Source organism: Miniopterus schreibersii (genome assembly GCF_964146895.1).
Source record: "Miniopterus schreibersii genome assembly, chromosome: 2".
NCBI classification, from domain to species: domain Eukaryota; kingdom Metazoa; phylum Chordata; class Mammalia; order Chiroptera; family Miniopteridae; genus Miniopterus; species Miniopterus schreibersii.
This window is the reverse complement of record NC_138102.1, coordinates 157,251,921-157,279,159: the sequence shown is the minus strand read 5'-3', so window position 1 is coordinate 157,279,159 and position 27,239 is coordinate 157,251,921. Positions and strand designations below refer to the sequence as shown.

The following is a 27,239-nucleotide window of genomic DNA, read 5'->3' as shown; positions in this document are numbered from 1 at the left end:
GCCAACTGTGACGATGGGCAAATTACTTGACCTCCCTCTGACTCAATATCTGTATTGGCTGGGCTGGGCGTGGCTCAGTGGTTGAGCATCGACCTAGGATCCAGGAGATCTCGGTTCGATTCCCAGTCAGGGCACATGCCCGGGTTGTGGGCTCGATCCCCAGTCGAGGGCATGCAGGAGGCAGCCGGTCAATGACTCTCTCATCATTGATGTTCTCCCTTTCCCTTCCTCTCTCTGAAATCAATAAAGATATATATTTTTTTTAAAGTTAAAATATATATATATGTATATATATATGTGTGTGTGTGTGTGTGTGTGTGTGTGTGTATATATATATATATATATATATATATATATATCCATATATCCATATTGTTGGTTTTTGAATGAGGGTAAAAGAGTTAATCCATGCAAAGCATTTAAATAAAGTGCCAGCACATAATGAGTACTCAATAAATGTTAGCTATTATTAATATTATAATAGGCTTATTGATAACCAACACGGTTTAATGTGTGTCTAGTTGGTATAAAACTTACAGTAAAGGGGAAGGAGATGACTTAGACTGGTATGCTTTTCTAACAGAGCTGCTCCAAAGCGGAATGGGCTTCCTTGGGAAGAAGAAAATGTTTTATTTTTATTCAAGTATTTATGATAATGTTACCATCCTAATTAGCTAGTTATTTATATTGGCAGTAGGAAGGGAGCAAAGGGAAGGCTGGACAAGGTGGGCATAGTCAGGGAGGCTTCCCCGGGAGGCTGCAGCTTTGCACTCCTGGGGTGTCACAGCGGGTCCATCCCCTGCAGAGCACTGGGGGAAGGGGTCCAACAAAGGGGAAGGTGGACGCACGTGCGGTAAAGTTGGGGTGACTCAGGGAAGGTACTTGCCTGTAACCTGGAAACAGAGCTCGTTGGGTAGAAGGGGGAGCCCCAGCAAGCCTGTGAAAGTTCGGGAGGTAACAGACGAAGGAGCGCTGCCTCTCGCTCCCCTGGCGCTGCTGCTGCTCCCTCGCACCTGCTGGGCTGGCGCCCCGGCCACGGGCTGCAGGGAAGCAGCCTGAGCCAGCCTGACCTGAGGCCGCACTGGCCGTGCACACAGGGAGTGGAAGCCTGCGCTGGCTTTAGTCCAAGCTCTGCTGAAGATGAAGTGGGGCTTTTTCCTTGGTGGGACAGAGGGTGATGGGACCTTGGAAACTCCAGGCTTTAGTGCCACGCAAATAAGTTATCAGTTGTGCTCCTGTGTGAGTCTCAGAAAATTCCTTTCCTTGTAACATCGCAAGAAGCCCATTTTCACCAGCAAGAGGAGGGGACACAGAGAGCTCCCCACCGATAACAATAAGAAGGGAAAATTATCTAGCATGACGTTGTGAAGAGGTTTGGGGCAATAAATGGGAAGTTGGAACCCATGCCTCTTAAGCCCCCTTCTCATTCTAAAACACTGGCGTTCTAACTGATTAACAGGAAATCTAGCAAGTTGATAAGGAATCTGTATTTTAGTCTTTGGGGAAAAATAAAATTTATGTAATTATTTTCCTCAGCTTTGGGTTGTGAAGTAATGTAAGCTCTAGTAAGAGTGTAAGCTCTAGAACAATGCTGTAGAACAAATTCAAGCACAGTCAGTTAATTCTCCTGTGTAAGCTTAGGTAAGGCTTTTTAATTTTCCCATGCCTCAGTTTTCCCAAATGTAAAACAGAAATAATTGAACATATCTCATAGGATTGTTCTGAGAGTTGGATGAGTTTTTAAAATGTGAAGTACTTAGAAAGTACTTAGGAGTGTTCAACATATGTTACCTACATCTTTGTCACCGAGATTTAAAATGTAGATCGTGAAAGAATAGGAAATTCTAAATTTTAGACAAAAAATTAACTGCTGTACATCTAAGGCAAGGATACATTTTTAACTCTCTTTTTACTTTTACTATTCACCCTTTTTAATCCTTAATTCAAACTAAAATTTGCAGCAGAAAAGTTAGCTGATGGACTCAGCCGGAACACTTTAGAAGGATAGAGCCATAATGAAGTCTACAGCGACGCATCGTTCAACTGAATTTGTATTACTTGGATTTACCGTGGCTACCAACACCTTCTCATTAAATGCAGTGATACAGTTTCTATTGGGAAACTTATATTACACTTTATTTTGGGTCTCTTGCATTCCAATGTCACCCCCACACACAACCCACACCACAGCACAAACCGGAGAAATCTTTGCGGCCGTGGACAAGGCATGCTCAAGTTCCCTGTGGGGAAAATACATCAGTGCCATTGAACCATCAAGTTAGGCAAGATTAGGCACAAGCTTTTTAGATTGGATTTAAGGACCTGAAATTTACCGACTGATGCGCCACTACCTAGGCCTTAATGTTGCTGAGCCCAACAGAAGTACCCAGTTTTTCAGTCTTTACACCTTTGCTCATGTGTCTCAATTCTCTCCTCGTTTCCACATTCAAGGCCCGACTCGAACACCACGGTCTTAGCAATGCCTTTTCGAATACTCCGCACACGTCCCCTCTCCCATCCCCTGCCTGTGAAACTTCATCATTCTTCTGATACATGAAATATAACAGAGCATCAATTAAAAGGAGGGGCATAATTACAGTAAATACATTCCACAAATGTTATACCTTTGGGTACAGAGACTAGACTTGGCACTAAGGTTTTTGGCAGTGAGAGACAAAATGAGCAGTGACCAGTTACGCAATTGACAGGTATCAGCAGACCAGCTGCTCAGGGGCAGCGCGGCCAGAGGAGTCGGGAACGTCTCCCCGCGGTCCCAGAGCGCATCCCGTGGGCTGCAGTGAAATGTTTCTGGGACACACTTTTTGGGAGGCATGATGAGTTTTATGGGGCTCTTCCTTACAGCAGTCCTCAGCCAGGGCCAGTGACACCACGCCAACACATGGATCCTAAAAGCCTCTTACCTGGGGTCATTAGAAGGCATTCGGGGACACGCCTCTATGCACCTCTGGCTTCGTTCAGAAATGGGTTTCAGAATGTCTCCAAAGGAATTGCATATCGCTCAAACTATGTTCCCTTAATACTGTTTGTCACTATCGGGGATCTCCTAGATGTTGTGTGGTTACAAATTTGAGGTTTTTGTCTCTGAAGGAAGTGGGATTCACGTATTGTTTATGGTCAAACACTACATAAAATTCATAAGATTGCCCGGCTGGGTGTGGCTCAGCGGTTGAGCATCGACCTAGGATCCAGGCGATCGGGGTTCGATTCCCGGTCAGGGCACACGCCCGGGTTGTGGGCTCGATCAATGACTCTCTCATCATTGATGTTTCTCTCTCTCTCCCTCTCCTTTCGTCTCTCTGAAATCAATAAAGATATATTTAAAAAAAAATTCCTAAGATTAAACTCGTAGCAAGCTGACCCCACCTTGAGAAAACGGGCATCCCTAGCCGAGGTGGCAGCTGGAAGCAAAGGACTCAGACTGAGCTATGAAACTGCATTCTGCCTTTCACCAGACGGGCTGATGTGCTGTTACCCTCAGCCCCTTATACTCCAGGACTTTCTAACACTTTTGAGGCCAAGGACCCCACTTAACTTACTGTTCCTTCTTCTGCAACAACCAGCACCATGCCTGGCATGTTAATGGTTCGGCTCGGCTATGCAGAGATGCCTCCTGCTTCCTTCCTTTCCATCCAGCTCTAGACAGAACTTGGACAAAATACTGGAGCAGACAGGTGGTGGGCACACCCAAATGGGGCTGCCACCAACAGACTGGGCGAGCGTCACACGCTCCTCCAAAATGTCTCATAAAGAAACTACCAAAAAGAAGACAAATACAGAAGGTGTTGAACCTCGTGTTTGTCTGTTTTGAGTTATTTTGTTCAAGGAGCACTGAAACAAATGGTTAAAAATCAAGAAAATAGATAAAAACCCTTGTTAATGAACGTCTTAGATGATGCTGTGCAAGTACTTAGTATATGTTGAACTAAGACAAGCTTGTTGAGAAATAGTTACGTGGGTAGCATTTCTGCTTGCTCAGGACGACTGTTTGAAACCAGAGCTTCCCAAAAGAAATTTTAAATCAGATTTCACCTCAAGTCACATTCTTGTACACTTGTACTTTCTAATAGTTATGTAGCCTTAATCCTCTTGAAATTTTAGATCATAATTCCAAGAGTTATTAGGTTGGAAAAAAGCTTCTGGGCAAATGATGTTTTTCAAAAAACTTTTTATACCAGAAATAATTGTTGAATTATTTCTGCCTCACAAATAATCTTGAAGTCTATTTTTAAATGTAATTTGGGTATTCTGACATGAGTATTTTTTGCTTTTAAGTAACAACACTCTTAAAACAAAAGGGAGAGATGAGAGGATATATAAAGATAATAAATGCAATGGTTTGTTATTAAATACAAAGGTTAAAGTTACCTCGACCTTCCTTTTCTGTTCAAGTCACCCTACTCTTCTGTATTTCAATGGCATTAGATAGATACTTTGATATTTGCTCTTTAAGAGTCTATTAACATCCTGAGTTCTATTAAGTCTCTGTGTCATTCCCTTCTAAAATCTCTAGTCTTGATGTATAAATTTCCTTTTAGAAACACATTATTTACTGTTGAAAAATTATTTCTATTCCCAAAATTAAAATATTTGTCTATGCTTTTTGATATCACTAGAGACAAAACTTAAAAATAGGTTAAATAATCATGTACCCAAATTCATTTATTCAAGTATCCATATCAACTTTGTTGGCCAATAAAATATAAAATTCACTTTGTAAAAGTGTTTCTTTAAATCTAAAAAGATAAATTCATTTGCACAATCTATAAAGTATATTTAACTTTATTTTAATAAAGTGCTTTATCCCCTGGATCATTTCATTGGAATAATCACTATTTATTGAGTTGCTTGGTTATAAAAGTGAAAAAAAAGGGAGAAATGCTGTAGAACTTTTTAAAAATCCAAGAGTAGATACATCTGTGAGTTCGTGGACATGAGTTATCCTTACAATGAGATAACCGCATCATTTTTAAAAAAGTAACTAAAGAAATTCTAGAATAGTAGACGAATTTAATGATGGTTTTCAAAAGGTGAGTCTATTAATAAGGAATGATTACGTATTGCCCATTAGGATTCCAGAATTTACTTTCAAAGCATTCTAAAAATCTGATCTCTGGGGCATTGACCAAGTGGAATTCAAATGAAGGCACAAGTTAGCATGACACAAAGAACTACCTAAGACTGATCAACTCTGATCAAGCAGTAAGACCCCAACTCCACCATGGGGATTTTCTGAGTACATCCTGGATAAACCTGTTGGCAGTGTTACAGCATATTATCCCAGCCATGTAGACGTTAGTTTAATAGGCTGAAAACTCCCCCTAAATATCTTGTTTTTCTTGATTTTTTTCCCTAATTAAAAAATTAGAACAAAGAATTTAGGCATGTTTCTATAGCACTCTATATACATGGAAAATGCTATCATAAAAAAACCACCTATGTATGGATCACTAATACATTCCCTATCAAAATTCCAATTGCATTTCTCACAGGAAAATAACATTTTAAAATTCATATGGAACCACAAAAGACCCCCAAAAGCCAAAACAATGCTGAGAAAGACAAGAAAGTTGAAGGCATCAAACTTCCTGATTTCAAACAATGCTACAAAGCTATTATAATCAAAACAGTAAGGTACTAGCATAAAAACAAACACATAGACCAATGGAACAGAATTGGGAGTCCAGAAATAACACTTACATAGAGTATATGGTCAATTAAAACTTGACAAAGGAGCCAATGATACTCAATGAGTAAAGGATGGTCCCTTTCAACAAACAGTGTTGGGAAAACTGGATAACTATATGCAGAATTAAGTTGGACTCCTTTTTATACCACTCACAAAAACTAATTCAAAGTGGATTAAAGGCAAACATGAGAGCCGAAACCATAAAACTCCTAGAAGGAAACATAGGGGAAAAGCTCCTTGATGTATGGATTACTACATTGATGTTTAAAGTTTAAAAATTAACATCCATTTTTCCATAGGATAAAAATAATATATGCTCATTAAAGAAAGGTATAATCAAAAAGGGAAAAAAATTAAATCAGCCATAATTGTGCAGTCTATTAGTCTTTTAGCATTTTGTATATATTCTTCCAGTACTATGCATGCACATCTGCGTATATGTGTGTGTTTTGTGTGTGTGTGTATATTTCTTGAATGTTTACAAGGTTCTGGTTTCCCCTGTCATTGAAACATCATTTTAAAATAAAATTAATATCCCATACTACATAAAAACCCCAATTTTTTTAACCTAGACCCCATTTTTTTATTATATAGGTTGTTTTCAATTTTGTGTTACTATAAACACATATATAAAACATTAGGTAATTTCCAAAAAGCACAAGATCAACATTAAAACAAATTTTAATGTGCACTGTATAAAATAAATTATACTGTGGTACAGTAATACAAGTGATAGTATTAGCCACAGTAAATGAGAAGCCTCATCTCAATTCAATCTCTTCGGCATTGGTTATTGTGGCATTTTAAATCTTTGTCAACCTGCTAAATGAACTAGGATCTCATAATTAACGTGCATTTCTTGAATTCTTACAAAAATCAACTATTTTATGTTTAATTCTCTTTTGATTCCCTCCTATTAATTGACTACTCAAATTATCTCTCTACTTTTCTGTTAATTTGTAAGCAGTTTAAGTTATATTTCAGTTATGTACATTGAACATATGAAATTGCCAAAAGTCTGGCAGTTTTCACAAAAATGGCAATTTATATAGTTAAACCTAATATATTACCAATGTATCTCTCTGTTCCTCATTTGTTCGTCATAATTTAAGATTCAAAGCAGCTTTTACATTTATTGCTTTACATTTTTTAAAGAAAAAATTTTCTTTAGTGATTTGCCTTGATATAATGGTTAAAAACTTTCAATCCTACCTTCAACTTATATAAATATTCACCAACACTATCTCTTAATACTCTTATGAATTCTTTTATTAAGAATTTAAACCTTTAATCCTTCTAGAATTTATATTGACAATAGTATAGAAATTTAACTTGTTTCTAAACACTTAGAAAATTTTCCTATAACCATTTCTTTCACACAGATTTAAAATGCCTAAAATTACACTTGTATGAAAAAGCTTTCCCATTTTAAGAGGGAATGAAATTCCCTAATTACAGGTCTAACATCATGTTTATATTCTGTTACATTACATTATATTATGGCATGACATGCCATATTATACAACACAAATTGTTTATTATAAAATACAAGTTTTTTTAATTGTCTACTAAAAGATGCATAGATACATAATTTTCTAAGAAAATAAACATCACAGTTCATAATTACTTTAAAAATTAGTAAATATTTATTACATTTTAAAATGAATCTCAGCAGTTCAAGTCCACCAATTTATGCAAAATGTATTTTCATTTACAGAATGTGACTATAGGCAAGGCTTCTTCCATTGAGAATATGTATAACCTAATTATGCAAAAAGTTTTATGGAGACACTTTGTGTTCAAGGTTTTTTCTCAAATTAAATTATTATTGTTATAACTGCTTCTTTGTTGCTTAGTAGTCTAAAGAAAGATGCAAAATTAATCCATTGCTCGCTCATATACATTATTTTAAAGATTTCTGGTCAGCAGTTCACGCATAATTTTATTTGGAAGGAAAAATCCTCCTAATTACAATTGCTGAATAAGAAAACAATCCTCAAGCAGTTATTATTACGTTATTAAGACACATATGATCATCTGACTTTTATAAAGTAATAAAATTCTAATTTTCCTATAACTTTTAAATGCTCACTCATTATTCTTTATCAATCAAGAAGCTGAAAGTGAAAGGAATTCTACATAGACCATTATTTTCTGCCAGGCTTGTGTTTTTAGAGCTGTTTCAAGTGGATTAGCATTGGCTACTCAAGTAGCAAGATCTCCTTCCAAGACCAGTACAATGGAGCATCTCTACTTAATTGCATTATCTTACTCATGTTACATTTCAAAATGAACTCTGCAATTCAAATTGTGCTAATAAAATCCCCCCAGTGCATATGTACATACACTTGGTACGCCCTGAAAAATAAGACTAACTTTATGCTAAACTATTCAGATGGATATTTGATATTTGTAGGTGGAGCATGAAGACAAATATGATCAGGCATTTAAACAAATAATTTTGAATTAAGAAAAATTATAAAGAGTATAAAGCTATTCGATTTAAATATTCCTTCGGCCTGCTATTCATGGTGCTTTTGCCTATAATGTTTCATTCACTTGAGAAAACTAAGCTGAAAGTATATCTAAAAAGGCATCATCTACTCAAGAGATTGAGTGTAGCAATAAAAGATGATCTACCATGATTTATAAGGGATATGGGAAAGAATGAGGTATGGAATTTTATGCTACCCAGGAAATATAGGATCACATAATAAGTTATTAATGAAGAAACAAGGGATTCAAATCAAAGACCTTACTTTTAGGAATCAGTTCTACCGTATGTTTCTAAGGAACTCTGGATTACGGTATAGAGCGTGGGCAATTATTTGCACAGGGATAAAGCATCACAAGCCCTGTATCTGTGTAACTGTGTATAACAGTGCCTCCTTTTTTCCTGTTTCTTTTTGTTTGCTTGTTTTGCATGGTGTTGTAATAACCGGGGTTTTGATTTCAGAGGGTCACTGGATTTTGCCATGGCCTTTCAAGTCTCGTTAATTATTATGTTGGGAGTAATGCACATTTTTATCCACAGGTGGAGACCTTTTCAAAATCAGCTTCAATCACGCTCCGTATTTTGTTTCGGTGCTGTATCCCCCCTCCAACTGCCACCCACATTAAAATGTAAAAGTGTGCTGCTCAGAGTTCTCATTAATGTTGCACAATTTAGATGATAGATTTGTCAACAAAGTGGCTCATTCTCAAAGGCCAGTGAACCCTGTCGAGATAAATGCCTTAAAAATTGTATATTGCAGAGTAATCTTTAATTATAAAGAACTCACTTGACAATTTACAATATATTGGGATTATTTTTCTTTTTCAAGCAATAAAGTATTTTACTTCTAGATTAGGGTGAATGAGAAAACAAAAAGGATTGGATTTGATAAATAGTTAGAGCAAAGAGCTTGCTCATTTGCAAGTAAAAGAGAAAGGTGACCAAAAGGTGTGTATAAAAAACAACTACCTAGGATCACAAATTATTAACTGGCTAAATGGTTAAAGCAAATAACTGTGAATGCAGTGACATTTTAAAAGAATGTTACCACAGAAGGAGATAAGCAAAACAAAAATAACTGCCACCAATGGTATAAATAACCAATACCCTCAATTTACCTCTGCAAAACCTTAGATTTACAATACCTATGTGAAGTACTTATTTTTGTTGTGTTACTTTTGTTCAATGCAATATTAAATCTGATATTCAACTAAGCCTTTTTGTGCATATTGTTGATATATGCAAAGGATATTTTAATATGATGTTGTATTTCAATATGCACACAAACAAAACATTCATAATTTTATAGTTCTGAAAACATTCTAGCAATACTTGATATTCTGTATTAGGTTTCTTTTAAAAATAATACTGGAAAAAATAAATGATTATTTGAATGGCCTTCATTTCCAATTATTATTCTTCATTTCCAATGTGGAAAATTCTTTACAAGCATCTTAAATTATTTTACCTAATTTTGAAAGCTGTAGCTGTTTAATTTATACTATTTGCAACCATGTTTCTCCCTCATAAAACATAACACACCTCTAAAGAAATAAAACTTGTCATAACTATTTGCTGTTTTATTTTAACACTTATTATTATGAAATATATGTATACAATACATACAGTTTAACAAATGGTAAGAAAGCACGCACCCATGTATCCATCACACAGGACATTACCGACTCTCTCCCTTGGGTGAGAAGTGCTCTGACCCAAATCCCTCCCTGGGCTCAGCCTTTTCCTTAATTCCCAGAGATCAGCACTCCCTGGCTCTTTTAGTAGTATTTTCTTGCATTTCTTTATAGCTTTACCATCTGCAATGCATCTCTGAGCAATATAATTGTTTGCCTGAAACATCCTGTATGTATTCTTATGTCTTTGCTTTTTTCCACTTACTATTAATTAGGTCACTAAAATGTATCCATTTTCATCACTGCATATTTTATCAAATGACTATTCCACATTACTATATTGATACATGGAAATATAGTTGATTTCAGTATATGTACAACCTTACTAAATGCTATTATTAACTCATATCATCTGCCCATAATGATAATTGGTTGTTTCTTTCTTAATCCTATTAACTTTATTTCTTTATTTGGCTTTACTACCTTGGCCTTTGTCATTCCTAATAATAGTTACTTGCCCTCTGTCACTTGCTCTCTGGCTCAGTCTCATCAGGGGTTTGGAAGACACATTCGTCATCGGCAACAACCGATTTTTCACTTTCTTTGTCTTCCCCTTCACTTCATTAATTCTGCTCCTACTTTCATTTCTTCCCTCTTCTACTTTAAGGTTACTTTGTTGATCTTTTTGGAATTAATTCTTGGCCTATTAATTTTACTCTTTCTTTTTCCTAATACATTTAGTTAAGGCATAATTTTCCAGTGAATACATCTTTCAGGCATTATACAATTGTGATATGCAGAACATGCACTTTTATTTAGCCTAAAATATTTATAATTTTTGTGATTTCTTTTTAATTTTGAAACTTTTTCTAGCTATATGTTTGTTATTCTTTTGCAGCTTAACTTATTATGATTCCAATTCTTTGAGATTGTTCAGAACCACTAATTTTTATATCTGTTCCATGTGTCCTTCAAAATAATGTGAATTTTGTAAATGTGTGCAAGATTTTATATATGTCTATCAGGTCAAGTTTCTTAATCTTGTCTTTCAACTACTTCCTTACTGACTTTGTCTATTTAATTCCATCTGTTGCTGAAAGAAGTGAGATAATATCCACAGCTACTGTGGATCTGTTTACCTCTCCTTGCTGGTCTGTCAATGTCTCCTTAATGCTTCTTTAAGTTTATGTTTTTAGGGGCATTTAGATAAAAAATTATTCTATCTTCCTATTTAATTGAAATTTTAATCAGTTATAAAGTGAGTATCTTCAGTAATGGTTTGGGCTCTAAAATCTATTTTGTAGACGTTAGTGTAGCTACACCAGTGTTCACATGGTAAGTATTTGCATGATACGGTGAATTCCATTATTTAGGTCTCACACACGGGGGGTCAGTGGTTAAGGAACGTCCCCACCAACAGACAGGCCTAAGTACAGTGACAAGCTGAACCCAAACACCGTGTCTCCAACGCCGGTGCTCCTCAACATTATGTTTCTCTTACAAGTTCCAAACAGTGAAATCAGCTTAGGTTCAGGGGGAAAATGCTCTCCTCTAATGTCTGCAAAGAATTTCTCACAGTTTGCTACGTATTTGTGATTTTTCACTTAGCTTTCACTTAAATTCTCACTCCTTTAATATTCTAAAGCAGTGATTTTCAGCTGGTGTGCCACAAGAATTTTTAAAACACGCAATACCTGACTGTTTAGATTGTGAAATTTAAAAAAATGACAACAGTCCTTAGATTGTCAAATAAAAAAATAACAACAGCCAACACATTAGCTGTCCAGTGTAAATGAATCAAAAGTATACCTATTTTTTTTCAGATTGGCAAAAAATATATTTTTTGATGTGTCACAAAATCTTTGTAATTAGCTTATGTGTGCTGTGAGGTGAAAAATGTTGAAACTCACTATGCTAAAGTAACAGACTACTTTAAAAATTATTTATAAAAAATTCTGAATCAGAACGGCATAATATCCTATAATATGAAAGTACCCAAATTTATCTAATCACTACACTATTGTTAGACAGGTTAGTCAATCTCAAATTTCTCCCATTATAAATATATGAAACTTAACATATTTACATAATAAATTTTATCTCCTTTAATTGTTTCATTAAGTTAATTTCTTGGGAATGAAATTACCAGATACTGTTACTTAGGCTCTAATATCTGTTCTCTTATTATTTCACTTAATAACTCCCCCACATTTATATTCCAAAATAAAAACTACATTTCCCAGCCTCTTTCGCAGTGTGGCATGGTCATGCGACTATGTTCTAGCCAAGGGAAGGTAAGTGGAAGGAGTGTGGACACCTTACAGAAGATGTCCTTACAGGGAGAAAGCATGATCTTCTAGAAATATTTCCTTTCTGTTACTAGAATATGAATATAATTGCCAGTGTGCCAACACTGGATATCCCAAGACACTAGGTAAAAGTGATGCGTTCAGAGTAACACAGCAAAAGATGAAGGATCTGGGTCCCTGGCAACTGTGGAGCCATCCGGTCACTCTGAACTGCCCATACGGACCTCACATCAAAGAAATATCAAGTTCTATCTTTTTAGTACTATTGTGGATAACTTGCAATCAAATGTTTTCCAAATGAGCAGAGTGAAAATGTTGCATAGAATGCTTTCAAAACATTTAAGGCTCTTAACAGAGATGCCCAAATCACTTCGTGGAAAGCTGAGCAAATATAACCATTTTCCAACATTATTAAAAGAACCCATCTCCCCACATTCTGGTTACAACATTGTCATTCCAAACCACATTTTACAAGTTAGATAGTAATAGTAACTACTTACTAGATAGATAGTAACTTTGCATTTCTTTTGTTAGCTTTTTGTATTTGAATTACATTTCTTAGTAATAATTTATTCTTATGTCTTATCTTTTAAATTACGATGTTAGTGTCTTTCTTATAATACAATAACAGTTCCTTACATGTAATGTTTTTCCTACTTATTAGAAGTTAGTCCCAGTTTGTGATTTGCCTTTTACTTTTACTTACACTGGTGGTTTTATTTATAAAATCTTACAAGTTCCATATTTGCAACATTAATTTGTGACTTATTCCACTTCTATTAGCATAAAATCCATCACTCACCATGTCTTCCTGCACATTATATTTTATTTGTCTGTGACTACATGAAGTCTTATTTATAAATACTTTTAAAGTTATTTAGATTTGTAACAATTTAGTTCTTAAAGAATGTAAAAACCACCATTGTTTCTAAGGGTTTTCACCAATAAATGTATATATTGAAGTTCTAGAAATATTAACCGTATGACTTTAAGGGTGGATTAGTGAACAAATAAGTTTTAGTTCACCTCGTGAGAAGACCACTTACTCTTTCATTATTCATTTCAGGAATCGAAAGAGAATGCCTTTTCCATCTTACTAGAAATAAACCTCTTCAGAACGACAGAATCCCTTACTCCAAATTTTGCGGCTGCCACCCCGTGACAGTTAGTCAGCCATGGGATCAGAGGATTTTCAACTCTAGGTCTGCGGTCAAACCTTCAGTTCCCATTCCCAAGAGTAAAACTTTTTTTTGAAAAAAACAAATAAGCATTTCATAAATGCATACACAGATAGATGCCCACACATTTTCCTGTCAAGTGAATTGAAATGTATCTGTCTGGCCTCAGCAAAATTACCCTTGTGTGTTTTTGAAAGCATACCCTGGAATACGTAATAGCCTATGGAAATTTTTGAAAAATGTGTGATCTACTTGTTGTGACCCAAAATATTTCTTTTGCAGCAGCAACCACAAAGCAGCAACAACAGTTTTAAAACATATTTTTCAATGGAAATAAAAAGCCTTTCCAGCTTCAAGAAAAAAGTCTCTCTCACTGAGAAAATGAAGAGCATGTTGCCATCATTACCTTTATAATGAGTTTCAAAATCATAATTCCAGATTCAGTTGTCATTGGAACATAAAAAAACTATGAACTATAGTTTTATATGCATGTGTCATAAACTTTACTTATAAATTAAAAATAAGAGAAGGCATATAAGCTTCCATTTTTGGAAAGTAGCAAATACAGTAATTGATTTTTCAAAGGTACGTATTGCGTTTCTTATGAATATACCTTTTTCCTGCCCAGTGCAGAGCCAAAATCCTCTGTTCAGCTTTCAGAATCTTGTCAACAGATTCAAACAGGAATCGTGTCATCAGCAAAAGGAATGCTAGAAAAAATAAAATTAAACTATTAACAGCGCATATTTCTTTTATAGTAAATATATCAACATATGACTTTTGGAAGCAGGAGAAAGCTAAGCATTTCAAAATAAATTTATATATATATATATATATGTATATATATATATATATATATATAAGTGGATATAAAAATGTATAGTAAAGTCATTGTTCATGGAAAAAGAGGTATTAATTTGACATAAGGCCACCAGAGTTAATCTAAAAATGTACAGGTGTGTTAATCCCCTTAGAAGTTGTTCATTTTGTCTAATTTTCATGTAAACACCCTGCAGACACTTTAGGCCAGGAAAATTCTTATTTCTTAAAATGATTTATGACAGAGCCTCAGGGGTCCTCACAGGTCCCTTACTGGAGTCCATTCGAATATATGACAGCGACGGTCAACTCATAGCTGTTTAGCGGGAGTGGCCCAGCTACCTCTAAATCCCCCTTCCTCCGGAGACCCCTGTGCTGCCCCGCTCAGCTTCAGAAGCCTGCTCTGGCCGCCTGGGGGCGTGAATAAGCCCTGGCTCGGCCCCGCTTCCCGGGACTGGACAGAGGTTCCCGAGCCTCGGGCTCCAGAGCAGGGAACGCGGTGGGCGCGCAGCCTGGGCCCCGCTCGGCCTCCACCTGCTCAGCGCCCCACACGGGGAGCGAGGGGGGCTTCGGCCTCCACTCTCCCCACCCCGCAGCTTGCTCAGCTTTGATCGCAAGGCCCACGGTGTTTGAGATGTTCTGTGACCACAGTGTCCGTCTGCAGCATGACTGAGGGAGGAATGTCATTCCAGCCCAGTGTCAGAACACGGGGTAATATTTACAGAAATCCCCACACCCCCATGCAGACAAAGCAAGCACTGCACATTATTTCATTACCTCGCCGATTCCTCCATCAGGGGGATTCCAAAGTGACAAACACTATTAAAAATTTTGAACATCAGAAATCATGTTGCCACAGTAAAATAAAGGTTATCTGCCAATTTAAAAACACCTATTTTCATTAGAATTTTTGCTTAAAAACGCACCCCAAACTCTACTTTTTTTCTGTGCATTGAAATGTCTGCAATAGAATTTACTTAAAAGTGAAACAGAAAAGTTGTGCCATATCCTGTATGTGGGCAACACAGAAATACACAGGTGGTAATTTACCCACAAGAGGGAGCCTGTATTTTTATATTTTAGTCACGGAACTAAAAAAACTTAAAATATAAAATTCTAAAAAATTTGTTTGATTCCACAATCTTTACATCAGGTCAAGTTTTGAGATAGATTGCAGTTGGCATACTTTTCAACTATAACATTTCAGCATGTCAGAAGATTGAAAATATAAGAATTTTAAAAAATTTCTGATCTATATTATGTTTATTTTTATATATAAGAATAAAGATGGAACTGCCAAAGCAGCCTAAGGGAAAATTTGTTTTAGGTGCTACCAACATTTGTTGGGTAAAATTGACTAGAATTATTATTAGTGCTCTTAACCTGAATTTACATGGAAATAAAAGGATATTTCAATCATCCTCTTATCAGAAAAGAGCCCCCCCCCAAAAGATGCTAGTTTAAAATAATAATTTTCTATGTATTTATAGAACAGAAAACACCCTATTTTAAAAATTATGGTGATGGCCATTCTCACCAATAGCACTTAAAACTTACCTAAGAAAGGACAGAGCTGACATGACACTAAGGAACTTTCTTTTCTTAGAGTTGGGAAAAGAATCTTATCTCTTAAAAAAAAAAAAAAATCTGCCCAGCTGGACGTGGCTCAGCAGTTGAGCATCGACCTAGGATCCAGGAGATCATGATTTGATTCCGGTTCTTTCCCGGTCAGGGCACAGGCCCGGACTGGGGCTCAGTCCCCAGTCGGGGGTGTGCAGGAGGCAGCCGATCAGCGACGGTTCTCTCGTCATTGATGTTTCTATCTCCCTCTCCCTCTCTCCCTCTCCTTTCCTCTCTCTGAAATCAATAAAGATATATATTTTTTTAAAATCTAAACTTGATTCCTTCATATCCTATAACCTCTATAAACAACATCTTAATTTAGTAAACCTCTCTAAATAAATTCACTTTGGTTTTATAAAAATAAAATGTATTCATTAACTTCAAAACCACCTTATAACAAATAATCTCGGCAACTCATATCAACCCAGAATAATCTGTTCTATCACCTTCGGAGACACAGTAATAGTCTGGTTGAAATTTGTCTCGAGGTCCCTTGTAAAGTGCAGGGAAGACACGCTGCTCTGCCCTCCCCACCCCAGGCCCCTTCTCAGCTGCTTGCAGATATGACATAAGGGGCTGGGGCTTCGGAAGAAGGGGTTAATCACCGCTGCTCCTCCTCTGGAATTCCAACCTACCCATTAAATCACTGGGTTTTGTCCTCTCACTAGGGACTGTGAATCTAATGGACCTAAAATCGATACCTTATAAATGACAGAAAAAATATATTCATTTGATGGACTAATGTACCCCGGTGTCTGGATCCTATTTACACCCTCTGCTTTGAAAAGGGACCACAGACTCATTTCCGCCAGGAAAAGGTTACTCAGTCACTCTGGTGACGCCTGCAGAAGGAGCTGCAGGGCCAACGTGCAGCGCAGGGAAAGACCACCGGCCACTGTCTAGAAGCGTTAAGCCTGACACGATCAGGGAGGAGCACGCAGGTAGCTTCAAAGAGCTTCGCGTGCTCCGAGGTGCGCTTGCAGGTCTCTGTTTCCTTATTTTGTTTCACAAAATCTTAGATAAGATTTTGAGTGCATCCAATATTACATAATGGTATTTAAAAAAAACAAAGCCCAGCCAGGCAGGACACAGCCTGCAACCTGACTGGAAACCTGGCTCAGCAGTTGAGCATCGACCTAGGATCCAGGAGATCAGGGTTCGATTCCCGGTCAGGGCACAGGCCCGGTTGCCAGTTCAATCCCCAATCGGGGGCGTGCAGGAGGCAGCCGATCAATGACTCTCATGATTCATGTTTCAGCTCTCTCCCTCTCCCTTCCTCTCTCTGCGATCAATAAAGATATATTAAAAAAAACAAAAAAAACAAACACAACTTCCATTTAACAGTGAATTCTGTAACAAATGAGAAGCAGGTAAAAAAAAAACCCTTAAAGGTAGAAATGTTCACTAACACCCCAAAGAGATATTAGTCAAATAAATGCAGTGTGAGATGAGACCACATTAAACCAATCCCAGACGAGCTCTGGGGAGAGCAAGGGCGTTTCATCTATCAGAGGCATCCGAGTGACAATCCAAAAAGATACATGGCATCTGTCGGGTTTTTACATATTAAGACAATATGCCTATGAGGTTTTCAATTTTCAGAATATTCTTTTTTTTTTTAAAGAACAGTTTATTGATTTTTTGAGAGAGAGGAAGGGAGTGGGAGAGAAAAAAAAAATTGATGTGAGAGTGCAACATCAATCCCTTGCCTCCTGCAGGCCGCTAATGGGGACAGAGCCTGCAACCTCAGCATCCAACCAGCAACCTGACTGGGAATCGAACCAACAACCTTCAGTGCACAAAGGACACCCAACCAACTCACACCAGCCAGGGCTGGATATTCTTTAATGCAAAGGGCACAGATACTTATTTCAAAAACCAAGTATTATGCTTAGTCCAACAACAACAAAACACCTCAGTTTACAATCTATTGAGAACTTTATTTTCATAATCTCTTCATCTACCTTCAATATTTTTAAGCGTCAAATATAGAGCCACCCTGTAAAATGCAAAGATATCGGCAATGCAAAGAAAAAAAGTATGGCAAAAAAAATCAAAAGAAAGTAAAAATTTAAAGGAAGACCTATTTCCCGGAAATATCACTTGACTTCCTTTCTTTCAATGAGTACAAACTGAAATAGTCATAAAATAGTGAATAGAAAAAGCAACTTTAAAACATATTTTTGAGAGAATTCTAGCAACAGGTCAGCATGAGATATCCTGTTCAGTTTCACTGGCTGAAAATTCATACAGTTACAATTTCAAAAGAAGAAAAAAAAACTGTTGTTCTTTATTCCATTTGCCAACCAGAGTCATTTATCCCCTATTAGATAAAGTATAATAGACTCTACGGAAAGGGTCACTGGCCTTCCATTTAATGATATTGCCAGCCCCAATCTGCATTTTCCCGGCAATGTCCCTCAACACAGAATAAATGGCTGATCTCTTCACAATAACAGCTGATTTCTATTTATTAAGCTAAAAAGGTCACCATTTTCTACGGCTGGGCCGCCCTGCACTATTGATAATTTTATGCATAAACAAATGGCAAATTTGTGCCACATAAATATGCATTAGCAATTACTTTTTCCTCGGGCAACGCTTACCGCATGCAAATGTATACCTCGCAGGGCCTGGTAGCTTTTGTTTTAGCTCTTCAACAGTGAAACAAAAGAGCACAATAAACAATTTTAAAATTGCCAATCAATAAGCAATGCAAATGCAAAGGTATAAATGGCAAGAAACTTGCTTAGAAACAACAAAACAAAAAGTGAGGCTGTGGAGGATAGTGGAGGTATTTTCTTTTTTTATATTGTTTCATTTCTTTCTCTTTCATAATGAAAGGGCTAAAGTACTCTTGACATAGAACAGCCAGCGAGACTGGTGCTCAAGCAGATGCCAGATGGGGCAAGTAGAAAATATGCACATGTTGAGTAAACACACACACACCCCCCCACACAGAGAGGGTGTGGGAAAAACTGTGTTCCTAGGTGATTTCAAATGGATCACCTATCAAATTTCAGATCTTTCAATTTCAGAGTTTCAAATAATTTTAAAGCTGGGAGGAGCTACAGAGACACAACCAAATCGTTAATCCACTGCACATTGCCATGTTGGTGTTTTCCAATATTGTCTTCCTCAGACAAAGGGAATATACATGGTCAATAAGTAGGATATTTTTAGGAATATGAGGAATATACAATAAGAAATAAGGAGCATCTCACAAAACATCTACACGCCCAGATGTTTGGGATCAAAAATGCTTATCTTAGAACAATTCATCAATAGGATCAGGATGAAGGATAGAGGGATAAGAGGTTAATAAGGAAAGAGGCAATGGGGTAAGAAAACCTAGAAACAAAAGTGTTTCCTAATTTGAACATGAAAACAAATAATAACTTAGGAAAAGTTTGTATTTTTTTAATCCTCGTGGGAGGATATTGTCTCCATTGCTTTTCAGAGAGAGTGGAAGGGAGAGAAGGAGAGAGAGAGAAACATCGATGTGAAAGAGACACAACGATTGGTTGCCTCCTGCAGGTGCCCCAACTGGGGCCAGGGATCGAACCTGCAACCGAGGTATGTGCCCTTCGCTGGAATTGAACCCAGGACCCTTCAGTCCACAGGCCGACACTCTAACCACTGAGCCTAACTGGCTAGAGGAAAGTTTATAGTTTTTAAATCAAAAATGAACTTGAAAAGGAGATGTTTTTAGTACCATCTACAATGTACCTTTACACTTAGATCCATTGCATTTGATTTTCACAGAAAACGTGTCATAGCACACAGGCACAGGGAAGTTAGGAAGCTTGGTCAATTCCTTGGGACAGTGCTGCATCTGGGCTTTGACCCAGTGTGAAGCCAGCACCTGCAAGCTTCACTACAGCCTAATGCTGCCATCCGATCCTTAAAACCCATCCATTCTGACCCAACTGAAAAACCTCTTCCTCAACGTGTAGATGGTTTTGCCTTTGTATAAAGAAGTCAAATTATAATTAAACAACTTAAATTGTCAGGCCTCACATAAGTTTCTTTACAATAAGTTATTACAATACTTTAGCTTCTATAAAATATACCAACACTAATTTGCATATTAGCCCAAAGTTACATTAGTACATGGACACTGAAAACACACCATAGTTTTAATGCTACTGGTGGAAGTGGAGTTCTTGGGGTGCTGTGAGGAAAAGAATTTCTGAGGCCCCCATGGGAGGATGGGGTTTCATTGAAAGCTTTTTAATGATGTAAAATTAAGGGGGTTCCTTTCCAAGGTCCCATCTCTGTCTATCTCGCCATGGAAGAAGTCCAATCTTGTCTTCAGCAGCGCCAGAATCTTAATTAAGGCCTTAAGGCGACTGCCCAGAATTTCTGCTCCACATTAAAATGCAGTCCAGTCCAGCATCCTGCATGTGGCCATGTGGCTGCTTAAGGCCACATGCCTATGGAGAGAGAACAGGCCAGCACAGGGCAGTGTGGGTCACGGAGCAAGGGGAGCAAGAAGGGGAGGAAGGGAACTGTTTGGGGATTTTAACCTTCCAAGATTTCATGTGCATGCAGTGGCTCCACCCCCCCTAGCCAACCCACTGATCCCCAGACTAGACTGACAGCCAAGCACCTTCCCAATGTCACCCTGACCTCACTGCACACGTGCCTATCTCTCCCTTCTCCCCGAAACAATCCAGAACCAGAGAGGGGGAGGGAGGGGCGTTAATCCCCCTGGAGGAACAATGCTGTGTGAAGCTGTAGGTTCCTGGTGAAGCTTCCCAGGTGACCATGCTGACAATGTCTGACTTCCCTTTGCTCTCTTCCTATTATCAATATTAATAAACTAGCTAATTGCGATAACATTAATCATTTGAGAACAAAAACACATTTTGTGATCCCCATCTTGATCTTAATATAATGAAAGGTTTCACTATTATACAAAGGATTGATGAGAAAGCAGTAAAGATAAATAAAGTATTCTTGGCCTAAATGCAAGTAGGCAAACCTGAACACGTCAAACCTGCATGTAGCTCTGTCCTTCTCAGAGCCAAGTTATTCTTCAAGGGGGCCTCTCAGAATCCTGATGTGGATACTAAAAGTCAAACTTCCTTCAGGAAGGCCATGAAACTTCTCTTGGCAATATTTTCCCCAATAATATCAGTGCTGGAAAATCGGGGTTGTCGTCAACATAAAAAGGACCTTTGTGTGAATGAGAGAAAGATGTGCTCTTAGGTGGATCATTCAAAAATGTGTTACCTGCACGACCATACAGGATGGCCCTGGGCAAGGCTTTATAGTTTTCCTGGTTAGAAAAGTGTTATTTCTAGTGTTAAACCCCACCTTCTTTAGAATTAAAGATTTTTGAGAACCAAGTAGCTACTTGTTAATGCAAAATCAGTACAGATGAATCCAAATATGATAGTAATATCTTCTATGTTAATTCAAATAATTACATAGCTAGCACACTCACATTTGGCTATGTTTTGTTTTCATTTTCAGTATTCATGGCTGAACCTATAAAAACTTAAGTATGGTTTTTCTTATTATCAACTAAATGCAATAAACGTGTGCTGAACACCGTTGCTACGTAAGAGGCCAAAGTTTTAATTACCGTCATTCCTGGTTCGATTCCTCTCTCTCTATGCAAAGGAAGGATTTCAGACTGAGACTATGAATATTCCAACAGATCTGGAGTTTGTCCAAAATTTATACTTGTATAGTCTACTATGGAGAATGCATGTAATAATCAAATAATCACAACGTGCGTCCTCAATCCCACTTTTACAGCAACAAAATTAGGTTTGGACACAGGGTACCTTTGAGGGGTTCAGAAAATCATGGAGAGCAACAGAGATGTCTGGCTAGGACTTTGTGTAGATGGCAGGAGAGGGGTCACTGCCCCGTGTGTCCTGGGTGAGGAGGGTCTGCCAGCCTCTTTGCTTTAGGTCCTTTCTTTACCCATTTCCTGCTCAGCCGACCCCTGACATGCTCTGGCTCTTGTGGTCAAGTTTCCCAAGCTCCTCTGGCATTCAGCTTCCAGGAGAGTTCAGCTACAAAGAGGAGATTGGAGTGTGGGGCAATGGGGCACCATGATGCACATATGTGTGTGCAGGGGTGCACGTGTGCCTGTGTTTGTGCTCATGTGATTTGGGTTATCTCTCTCTCTTCCACTTACTATTTGAAACAAAATAGAGACAGTAGTAAAACAGACCCCCATCAAGAGTCTCCAAGCATCAACATCTGTCAGCCTTCTGCTATTTGAACTTCCCCCCCTCTTTCTCTACTTCCCCAGGTGTCTCAGGTAGTAGCTCCATCTCCATGTGACTCCCCCTCCTGCCACACAGGCCTCCTTTGCTCCAGCTTTCATCCAGTGGCCCTGAAAACTGTGCCCCCTCCCATATGTCTCTCAGCATATGGGTGGCATTAGCTTCTTGTTTCTGAGTTCTAGGTTGCCACTTCACAATTTATTTTTGCCAATGTGTAACAATTTCCCAACCTTACATGCCCCCTTTTCGAGTAATCACAGTGGCTTCTATCTTTCTGCTTGGTCCCTGAACATATACATAAATGAACACTCTACAGAGTGCATATTTTATTTTACTTTTTATCACCTAGATGCAGAACTATTATTTATCCTATATTCATAGCTCCCTTGAAGCAGGTTAAGGCAAACTAAGGTACAGGACACTTTCAATAGCATGGAAGCAAGCATGCTGGTCCATGTCTGAAGTATGGGTCCTACATATAATATTCATAATACATTAATGTACCAGACAATCAGTCTATTCTAAGTCCATATCTCTTGTCAACTGTTTACTGATATCCTGTTTTTCTAATTGACTTTTCTTAATCTGTGTGCCAAAGAAAGGGCAACAGAGACCTACTGGTGCTCCTAGAAATTATATCCCAGTGCCTAGTATCATGGGAATCTGCTAGTCTATTTTAAGGAGCCAAATCTGTAATGAAATACATTTCTCCAATAGTAGATGACAGGGACTTGCTAACCAAGTCTATGTCTTAGATAAAATATGTTTAACATGTAAGCATTTGTTTTTTCATAACAAAACATGTCCTTGTTAAGTTAGAAATGAACACACACACACCACACACACGCGCGCACACAAACACTCCATAAAAATGACTGATGTTAGATGGCTCTTACAAAATTACATTTTGAAAAATTATGGGACTATGAATCAGACATATAGATTAAATTTCCCTGAAAGAGACATGTGCTTAATAATTAATGGGAAAGGATACAAATAATATTTATGATTTTATCTTACCCAAAACACTTGAATAATTATGCAGTAATCATATAGCTAGATGAATATATACTTATCAAATGTGAAGTGTGGTCTCTGAAGAAATTTTAAAATATAAAATGATCTTTAAATTGAAATGATGGACTTAACTACACAAACTGAAACTTTAACCTACTTTAATATGAAGTCTTGTAAAAATACCAAGACAGAAAGATTTGCTTGTAAGAAAAGTTCACAAGCCCCGGGCAGGCACAGCTCAGCAGTTGAGCATCGACCTAGGATCCAGGAGATCGGGGTTCGATTCCCGGTCAGGGCACATGCCCGGGTTGCGGGCTCAATCCCCAGCAGGGGGTGTGCAGGAGGCAGCCGATCAATAACAACTCTCTCATCATTGGTGTTTCTCTCTCTCTCCCTCTCCCTTCCTCTCTCTGAAATCACTAAAGTTATATTCTAAAAAAAAGAAAAGTTCACAAATCTTTGTAATTTTTAATGGCAGCAATCATAATGCAAGCAAACAACCAGAAGAGGCGGTGAAAAAAGAGAATATAGTTAATAATTATAGTGTCCAAATCAAAGTTAGATAAAACCAATGCCTGATGTTAAGACAATATTTCAAATACTGGTTCCAGAACTGGTTTCCATCTTATACTTGGAGAACTAGGTAAGTATTCAACACCCAGAAAAGGTCAACTGGAAACATAGTGGTTATAACAACTGTGCTCAATCAAGTCCAATTAAGAGGAGAAGATACATTTGCCTAAAAAAGATCAAACTTAAGAGTAGGGGAGGGGCCAATCATTTAGTACAATCAGATATTTTAAGGGTTGACATTTACAAAAGTATAAACTAGATATATTGACACTTGCTCCATATAAAAAAAACAAGGTCCTGTTTTATTTTTGTTTTTGTTTTGATGGCAGGGTTATGGAGAGGTAGATTTCAGTGCTTTTTGAAAAGTAACTTTTTGAAAATGAGTTATGGAGCAATAGAATTGGTTGGAGCAAAGCTAAATGCTTTAGGGTTAAGCAAGGGCTCTGGATTCAGACATAATGGGCCACTCTCTGGCTTTGCTACTTACTACCCAAAGGATCTGGGACACAGCCACTTAAACAATATATGCCTCAGGTTCCTCATCTGCAAAATCTTCCAAATAAAATCTATACTGAGGAAAGCCAGAAGATCAAGCAGAGGCTGTAGGACCACCTTTCAGGAGCCTGAGAACAGGATTTCTGGATAGAATGGCATACTGGATCATCTAGCTTTTAAAATCCATTCTAATCTGAGACTAAATTATTCTACTGCTCAAAGTTCAGGCATATATTTTCATACAATTTCAGGCAAGGAAGGCTAGTGCTAAATATTTAAAAGGGAGGAAAATTTGCGGCAATTCTGCATTATTAAAAAGGTTTTAACATCACATAGAGAAAGGATATTCATTTTTTTAACCAAAGTTGAATCTATTAAATAAAACACAAAGTATTTTTAGTTAGTAAAAGACACATCACATCACAAGTCAGATATGTGATTACTTAAATCATGAACATCCATTTTAACTTTATTTGTTGTTTTTAAAGCCTCCAGTTACTCAATTGCTAGATACTTTTTGGATCCTGAGGAATTAGGAACAAAACACTTACACGTTTTGAACACTGAATGCCGCCTCCCTGCCGCCGTCAGCCTGGCCCCCTGTCAGCCCTTCAGCGACAACCAGGCCACAGGAAAGTGAGCTAAGCAGGGCTAAAGGGCACCTTCGGGAGAAGGGATTCTCACATCCGTCTGCAATGCCCTGAGGGTTCCCCTAGTTACTTCAAGGAGTGCTCTAGAATGTTCAAGAACTCCTTAAAACAAAATCATTTTACTTTTGCTCGTCTTAACAATTATAAACTCTTCAGACTTCTCGCAGCGTTTTCACTGAAACTGTCTGATTTGATCCACATGGCAATTCGCAAAGGCAGGAATGACAGGGGTGATCCCTCTCTTGCAAATTTTAAAAAAGAATCTCAGGGAAGTTATGACTTGACCCGCAAAAGCACAAAGCAGGAGAAAAAAGGCAAGAACCCACGTCTAGTTCTTCCTGCCACGATGCTCGGTCACGGACCCCACGCACTTCGGGAGCTGGAGGACCGGTCATTTTCAAACCCCTCAAACCATAGCGGTGTTAACTCATTTCAGGAATTAGGACTGTTGATCAGGATTATGCGAACTCTCTATTTACCTTCTCATTCATGGAGAGAAGGTTCCGAATTTTCCCACTTTTAAAAATAGGAATAAGCACCGTGGTTCTCAGCAGGAGGAGATTTTGCCCCCTGGGGGACATCTGGCACTATTTACACACATTTTTATTTTGACTGAGGTTTGGGAAGGGGGCGATACTACAGGAATCTAGTGGGAAGAGGCCAGGGATGCTCCTAAACACCCTATAATGCACAGGAGAGCTCCCCACAACAAAGAATTATCCGGCCCAAAATGTAAAGAGCACTGAGGTTGGAAACCCCTGGATTAGCAGTGCTTTTATTTAAGCCATCTGTTTTTGTCTTTTATTTTTGTTACATAATCATAATAATGTTTTTGGAATGTAACATTTGCTGGGTACTAATGACTGGTTTGGCATAAGGCTATCGGCTCTTGGGTAGTCACTAATCCCAGAAAATGACCTCTGCCTTGATCTCTGCCGTCTGACAATACGTTGAACAGGGGTTCAAGTGACAGAGGTCACCGCTGCTGAGAAGAATGGGTCATAAAACAATTTGTCGCGGTATTTATAACATTTTGCTTATAAGAATGTTGAAAATAAGATGATGCAAATGGGAAAAGTCAGAAGCATACGTTTTGATAATATGAAATGAAAATGGAAATTTATTTGAGTTAAGAAATAGCCTCTGACTTCTCCGTGATGTATAACATACATCAAAAAATTCACAACAATGCACATCCCATCTTGAAAATGAATTTGGTTATCTTTATATGCACTAAATCATTTCAATAAGCATTATAATAATTAATAATACCCTTTTCAAAGAGAAAGCTCTCACTCTTTGCCCTTCTCCTGTCCACATCCTTCACTGAAGCCAGGGCTCTCAATTCTGTTTCCCACGCACAGGGACCAGGGCACCATCTCTGGACTTAGTTCCAGTTTCAATATGAGCCAAATAAAAACACCTAAATAGTGAATTGGGAATTTAGAGACAAACTGTTTTAGTTCACACATCCCTTTAAGAATCTGATGAAAGCTACAAACCCAATCTATAGATAGGCAAATTTCCATGTTGAAAGACCATTTTCTATGAGTCCTGTGTTTTTGTACTTCTTGTGAGTGAGGGCACCAAATGCCTTTCTTCAGGACTACCCTTTCAAGCATATTTGTATAGAGAAAGCAATAGAAGATAGAGATAGTGTCTTTCTCCAGAGCAAAAGGCAGGTTTGTTTACCATCCATCATAAAGGTAATGTCTCACTTAGTGTCAAAGGTTAGTCATGCTTACTGCCTGATATAAAAGAGTTGGGTTCCCTAAGCTCCCATTTTCTCCCCCTTCAGTGTAGGCACCACCAGGCTCTCTTTGAATCACCATGTCGGAATCAGGGCTCAGGAAATGGGTGCAAATGCTAATACTCTAGCTACTACTGTTGCTGTGAGTGATAAACTGTCCTTTGTCTCTGATCCAGGATTCCAGTGTCTTCTGCCAGCATCCATCCATGAAACTGCGGCAGACTAATGTATTCTCTTGCAAATGGGGTAAAACTCTCAGACCCTTCACAGTTCTTGACAATGTACACAAACAACATTAAGCGTACCATTTTAACAGATGGCCGTTTTGTCCCCATATGCAAATTCAGAAGGCTAAAAGTATCTATTTTTACTTCTTAGTCAGTAAATAGAATGGAAGGACCATAGACTCTAATATCTGAACAAACAATACAATGTTAAGTTTATTTCAACAAAAATGCAGTTCACTAATAATAGTAGTAATAGCATCTATCCAGTTGCTTTCTGTACGCCAGGAACTTTGTTGGAAGCTGAACAAATATTACTTAAGTTTATGCTGACAATAACACTGACCAGGGAGTCATTATTATCTTCATTCCACTGGAGGAAACAAAGACCTATGTAAATTAAGTAACTTGCTCTGGCAACATAACCGTGAATGTTGGAGGCAAGATCTACGTTCAGAAATGGGATGTGAACTCAGCTTATGTTTTTATCACCTTTCTTTTTTGCCTCTTACTCTGAA

The 27,239-nt window shown here is 37.9% G+C and overlaps 1 protein-coding gene across 2 annotated transcripts in view; it reads right to left on the bottom strand.

Moving 5' to 3' along the window:
* SOX5 (SRY-box transcription factor 5) overlaps positions 1–27,239 on the bottom strand; it is an 891,887-nt gene that overhangs the window by 633,353 nt on the left and 231,295 nt on the right. For both annotated transcript variants that reach the window (XM_081129463.1, XM_081129465.1), the window contains exon 4: positions 13,936–14,032. The gene's annotated coding sequence lies outside the window, so the exon portion shown is untranslated. The remainder of the gene's footprint in view (positions 1–13,935; positions 14,033–27,239) is intronic.